Source organism: Grus americana, chromosome 6, assembly GCF_028858705.1.
Source record: "Grus americana isolate bGruAme1 chromosome 6, bGruAme1.mat, whole genome shotgun sequence".
NCBI classification, from domain to species: Eukaryota; Metazoa; Chordata; class Aves; order Gruiformes; family Gruidae; genus Grus; species Grus americana.
This window is the reverse complement of record NC_072857.1, coordinates 16,446,474-16,453,441: the sequence shown is the minus strand read 5'-3', so window position 1 is coordinate 16,453,441 and position 6,968 is coordinate 16,446,474.

The window sequence follows — 6,968 nt, the reverse complement described above, 5'->3', positions numbered from 1 at the left end:
TGTTGGTTCAAATAAGTTAGTATAAATATTTACCAAACTAGAAGGAGTATGTATGGTAGAGCTATCCTGGTTATATGACAAACGTGCTTCAGAAAAATATTCTGTTCCTTGTTAGCATAAATTCACAAATTGAGAATATAGAATTACTGGAAGCATAATTCAAAACGTGTGGTGCTTGGTTTTGGTCTCTGTATCAGAGTCAGTACACTTTGAAAATGGAACTGATCTGGTTCTGTTTAAACATTGTTTAGTCTCTGAGCCCTACCCTGTGATGCCTGGTTCTTTATTTTGTTATGAGACTCCTGCCTCGCAAACTGGGGCCAGCCATGACAGTGCTTGAGTGGCTTATGCGCAGTGGCTCTTATGTAGTAAATCTTGTCTATGATGACTAATGATCTTACTATTCTAAGTCATGGGTCTGTGTGGGATGCAGTACTTTCAGCATCGAGTAAAGCATAATAATTTTACGAGGTAAGAATGACTCCATGCTTCAGTAATAGTGTGTTGGTATTCAAACTGTAGGTTTAATTACTTTGATATGATTACTGCAGTAATTACTGCCTGCTATTACTCCACACTGTAGCTGCAAGTGGCAAACTGATAGGCACTTACTCAGAAGAGTTGCTGCTGCTCACGGTAGCATCTGTACTGGAATATGGTCAGTCAGTTCTGCTTTCTAGATGGGTTAATCACTGAGAAACGCTGCTGGTTCCTGGGCTTTTTGTTGTACTGGCCTCTCGATCCTCCCGCAGCCCAGCAGTGCTCAAAGGTGCTTGTGCAGCGTGGCGGTGCTCCTCACCCAGCGGTCACAATAGCCTGCTCCACAAGAAGTCTGTAATCCCAGCCCTCTAGGAAACGAAAATGTCTTGTTCAGCCACAAACCTCAGCACTGTATTTTGTCAGGTGGATGTCTGTTTGAAGCAGTACCATAGACTGCAATCATGCTTCACCGTAACCAGACTGCGTTGCAGGCTCTCACTGCCCTGCAGCCTGAATCCAAAGAACCTGGGCCCCAGCTCTCTTGGAGGGCAGTCAGGTCCTCACATGCTGGATCAGACATTCCTGTTGGCCAGCGCTTCTCTTGCACAAACGGATAGCAATATCTATTGCTAAGTACGCTGTGGAAACAACGTGGCTGGGAGCTCAGTGTTTGCCTTGAAAATGGTGTACGTTAAGAAAATATTGCTTTCTGCCATTGCAGCGCTGTATACATACTTCTGTGAGATGCTGCCTTTATCCCTACAGAGTGTTCTTGCACAACGCTGCATGTTTCCTAGCAGCAGCAAGGTGCAATACAGCTCATGGATCCAGATGACTTGCAAATGAACAGTGATAGCTAGGTGATTATCCAGAAAGGATATGTTTGCTGTAGGGCTCTCGATAAACTGGGGGCAAAATAACATAGACTGGTGTGGCAAAACTGTTTCAGACCATGAGCAGGTGAACTTTGGGTATGTTATTTCTTGGAAGTCTGTGGACAGAGGTGGTGTGATTTTCTTGGATGTAATTCAGGTTTCCTTGCTGAAATAAAAGCTTTCACTCTGCTCCCTGGCCACCTCCTTAGGCTGAATTCCACACTGAGGAAACTTAATTTTCTTGAGGAATTGTCATTTTTTAATAGTTATTTTCTTTGTGTTTCTGATAGGCTACAATACTGAAATCTCTTTATGTGCTTTTTGTTCTTGTGGCAAACTAGTGACTGTCTGTGAAGGGATTAATGCTTGAAGGATATTGTTGTTACTTAATAAGATGGCCTTCTAGACTAAAAGGGCATAGTGACATTGGGGTGGCAATTTCAGCAGCACTACAGCTCAGCAAAGCTCTAAAATACACCCAATTTTTGTTTCTGATTCCTTATGCCCTCCTGATGGTCATCATTTTTAGTAGCACCTGTTTTCCTAATGTGTTCAAAAACCTGGGACGTGAAGGCAAGTGGTTCTCAGGATAACTGAATGGTACACGATAAGAAGCATAGGATAAGGATCTAAACGTGCTACAAAAAGTCTACAGTTAGAGCTGAATTCTTGGTTTTTTTCCAGTTTTGTTAGGCACTGGACAATAAGTCATGCACAGTGCTATCGACACCTGGGGTGGGCTAGCTCGCGCTGATTTAAATATCTTCTTTTTGTACAATACGGGATTAGGATTTTAATTGTCATGTGGTAGATGAAACCAAAGATTGAGAGAAACAGTTTTCATTTTTCTTTTAAACTAAAGCTGCTTCAGTAGGGAATTACCTACAAGCTCTGTTCTCACCTCATAACCTGTTAAGTTCAAATTTGTCCCCTTTTCAGGAAAAAGCATGTGAATTTAGAAAGCATTTAAAATTCCAAAGTAGTAACTTCACAACTTGAGAAGATCTGTCGGAAGACAGGTTTGAGGACAGTCAGAAACAGCAAAAATCATTACTAGCTGTATGGCTTTTTCAGTGAAGGGATGTTTCAAACTACACTGAAAATTTTTGCTTACATTTCTGACATTTCAACACTGTTTTTTTAGCTTTTCTTCCTTGCAAATGTTCTGAAGAGCCTATCTGTACAGTCTCAGCTGAAGGTGTTACTGGGGCAAAGTTAAATGCCTCTAATGAAATATCTTTTACTTCCATAAATTATACTTGTGGATGCGTTAGCTATTTAAACAGTTATGTAAAACATACAGTACAATATTTATTACACTGTATGTCATAAAATAATGTTCAAACAATTACAAGCCAGATATAACCAAGACTGTTAAAAAGTGAGAACCCTTCTAAGAAAACAGAATTCCTGGTAAGATGATAATGTAACCATTGACTCTGAATACTGATGTTATTAAGACACAAAGAAAGCTTCAACTGAACTTTGTCAGAGTTCATGCAAAGAGGAGGGCAAGTTTAAATTGGATGTAGAAATAACTAAGTGAAGGTAACAAAGTACAATTAATGTGACCCCACTAGGGGGTCTAGACTGAGAGAACAGTATGACTCGGGGTTTGGAGGCAAATTATCATCCAAAAATAATACAAAATCTAAATTATCAATAGTCTAGTTTATAGTGTGATCCTGTTACACGGCAAATGTTAACTAAAATTGAAGCACTTCTGTGAAGAGGCATGTGCTTCAACTTGTTTGAAATAACAAAAGTCCAAACTGACTAGTTACATAAAATGATTTTTCAACCTCAGCAGACTGACAGGCGAGGTCAAACATCATTGTTTAAATTTAAAGACCTGTGAATTTGTTTTCAAGTTGGGGTTAAGATGCCTGATAAATATACATGCTGGAAGATTGTAGAAGGAGAAAATATTTATCTTCCAAGTCACATAAATGTGTTTTGGTTGGCTCTTGCTGATGGCATAACTTCTCCCTTGTTTACAGTTTGGTGGATTTACATGGATTGGAAGGAGTATTTATGTTATGGATGCTACACTCGCCATTATTCCTGGGAATTCTGTGGTAATCCTGCAGGACTTGTATTACCTGAAACAAGTCTGTGATCATATTTGGGAGGAAAATGGGATCAGGCAATGCCGAGCCCTCCACCAGTTTAGGTTACAACCTAAACCTTTCACTATGTAAAACCCTCTGCTGCTCTTTCAAATGTTTGTTGGTTTCTTCACTCTTCCTTTCTCTTTTACAAGTCTACTCTAGGAAACTGTTATTTCAGCTTCACCTATCTCCTGTAGCATAAATTTGCAGGTTTACTCATGTTGATTATTTAACGTGCTGCAGTTTGCAAGTTTGACCTCCAACCCAGATTCCGCAGTAGTAAGGATGCTGTGTCAATAAAACAGCAACTTAGTGGCTTTATATACATTATACATATATACAATATACATGCATACATTAATAACTCTAATTTGAAACACAACCACGCAATTATGATCTGGCATAGCAAAAGGAAACAAATAGTTTAATTACACATTCCATGTTGTGGTAGCCCACATGTATCATTCACGTTCATAAATATTCCCTTCCTGTATTTGGCTATTTAACCACCGTACAATTTGATTATTGTTGTCTGGAGTTTTTTTTGCTATAGTTTACCTAGAAAAACAAACTTGTATCTGCACAGATGGGTTACTATAGTATTATTGATAATTATTGTATAGTAGCATTGTAATAGCATACCTGAGCCTGCAGCTGTTGGTGGCTCTGCATTTCTACTCCATCTAACAAACCTCCCAGAAATATGGATTACTTATAAATATTATTGAACGTTGAAACAGAGTTATTTGAGACCTATTTTGTGAACTTTCTCTCATCTGTTATTCACTGATGACAAACTACAGTAAGAAGTAATGGCGGTGTCTCTCAGGCGCTCCCTGGTTAGGGCTCTCTTCTCAAATGGCACATACATTCCACCTTTTCTTTAAAAGCAGACAGCCAGTTAGTATAAAATCTTATTCAAGTTAATGATGTATTTTGAGGTTTTTCTGTAATTGTTGTTCTTTTTTTTTTCCATTAATAAATATTTGTGTGTGCATAATCAGAGAAACTGTCTTAAACTTTCCATTGTTGAGTGCTATCTTAAAAAACAACAAAGTCTATCCAGACAGCAGAGAGCGCACCAAATTCCTCAGAAGACTTAGCACAATGGATAACTAGATTTTTTTCCCTGAAATTGTCCTTTCTGTGATTGTGTAAGCTGCACATATAAACTTGATAGCTGGTAATCATAGAATATTTGACCCATATTAAAGATTTGCCGAGGACTGACAATAATGAGATCTGAATGTCTGCAGCTGTTTTACATGCTGCACCAAGTGTGCTAGTAAATAGGGAACATATATAAATGTATACAGGTAGCTGTTACATTGGAGGATACATTGGCAAGCAAGGTAACTATTTAAGAACAGCTTGGCAAGGTAAAAAATATGTAATGACTAATTACTAATCCTCCAGACACACTACAGATGTGAAGGAACATGGCTGCCTTGGCTGCAATTAAAGACAAGACAGCTCTACTTTATAATATTAAAACCATAACACAGCACTCCCTGTCCTGGATTGCTGCCTTGCGTGTTGTACATGAGTTCTATGGTTTAGTGTCTTCTGAAGTGAATGGTGTATGGATGATTAGTGCTGTCTTCAGCTCCCTGTTTTACTGAAATTGCATGTTCTCTGAGTGTTTACCTGTTCATTTTAAATGGGATCTGTGTTTCAGACCATTTTAGTGCAAACAAACAAAAAACTAACAATAAGTAAGTTGCCTGGAAGACTGGGTGAAAGTGGGGTTATACAACACAGTTCCTATGCTGGGACTACTGCCACCTCCAGAAGTTCCTCAGAGGGAAAACAGGTATTGTTCTGGCAAAACTTCTGAAACTCTTTTTCAAGTAGCTTGGCTAGAAACACTCTCTCCTACAATGATTTTCATGGAAAAGAGGTAACAGTGGGGGGAAGAAAGTGAATGTCCAAATATGGAATTAGCTGCAAAAATGTACAACCAGGGAAAGCTACTGCCAGTTGCAAAACTAGTCTTTACAGCATAATAGTTTATCTCACTAGCATATTAATAGAAGCAGGTGCTTACACTATCTTAATGGTGTATGACTTTAAAAGAATAATAAAATACCTACCATACTGATAGCTGTGAGCAGCAGTTTTTAGGAAGGGTGCATATATTCCCTCCATCAATCTAGAAAGTACAATATGAATGTAATTTTTAAAGCTGGAGAGCTATTGCATAAATTTAAAAAAAACCCCTCATTTTCAGAGTATTAGTACTGAGATGAAGGGTTGGGTTTTTTTTTTTAATTCTAATATAACCTTTAACATGTATAGCTAAGGGATTATAGTGGTGTTCATTACAAAGTGAATTCCTATTCTTTCCTTTCTATTTGTTGACTTACAATCTAGGGACATCTGTTGTTCAATACCTTTCAATTTTTGTGGTTTTTGTTTATAGAATATGGCAAATGTAATTTAGATAGTGCAGATAATTTAGATAGTTTGGATTGTTCTTTGCATGTTCTAGGACTTGTATCCATCTTTCCTGTCAAATGAGTAAGTGTTCCATTTTTAAATCCTCCTGCAGACACCTCATAGTGCATCTACTTGCTCTGGGAGATACCCCTTGTTGTTCTCGTCCTCCACTGTGCCTAAGGGAGACATGGAATTAGCCTTTCATTTACTTATGATGATAAACTTATTCTGAATTTCACACTCACCAGCTGGTTTTAATATTTTTTCCCATAAGTATTTATTTTCTTAGCAACTGTATCTCAAAGCATCTTTGGATAAATATTAAAGAAATAATGTAGTTACACCATGTAGAAATATAGGAAGAAAAGGGAAACTCCACAGGTAACCTAGACCATGATTTACCCAGATGTGCCTGACAGATGTTTCTCGAACATGTTCTTGCACAAGTTCAGTGACAGCAATTATGTAACCTCCTGAGATACCTTGGCTATCTGAAATATCTAAGAGACATCCCAAAAATATCTGAGATAGCAAGGCTACCTGCAAATCTAACCAAGAAATCTGTAGCTGCAAACTAAGCCCATTGTCTTCTGTCTTCTCTCTCTGACATGCATCTTTTTTTAACAAAAGATGTACATATCTGTAGGCTGTTGTCATGCTCCTGGTAGTCATCTTTCCCAAATAAAATAATTCTCTCAACCTCTTCCTTATGTCATTTTTTTAAAACTTCTTTTTTTTTTTTTTTTCCTGTTGCTGTTCTCTGGACCCTTTTGCGTATGATGAAGCCTATTTTAAAGACAATATTTTAGCCTAAACCAGTATGTACTTTATAGATTTTAAGACTGTTTACCATCTGCCTTTTATTCCTGTAACATTTACTGCTGTATCTACAAAGACTGATGCACATGTCTAAGTTCAGAGGTAGATTTATTTCAGTGGAGATATCAGTGGTAAAATTAAGCATGTACACAAATCTTAATTAGATTGTGGCCTCAAAAATATAAATGTAGAAAGATAAACAGTAGGAAAACAAAAGCAAATAACATTGAAGCTCACTAGACTT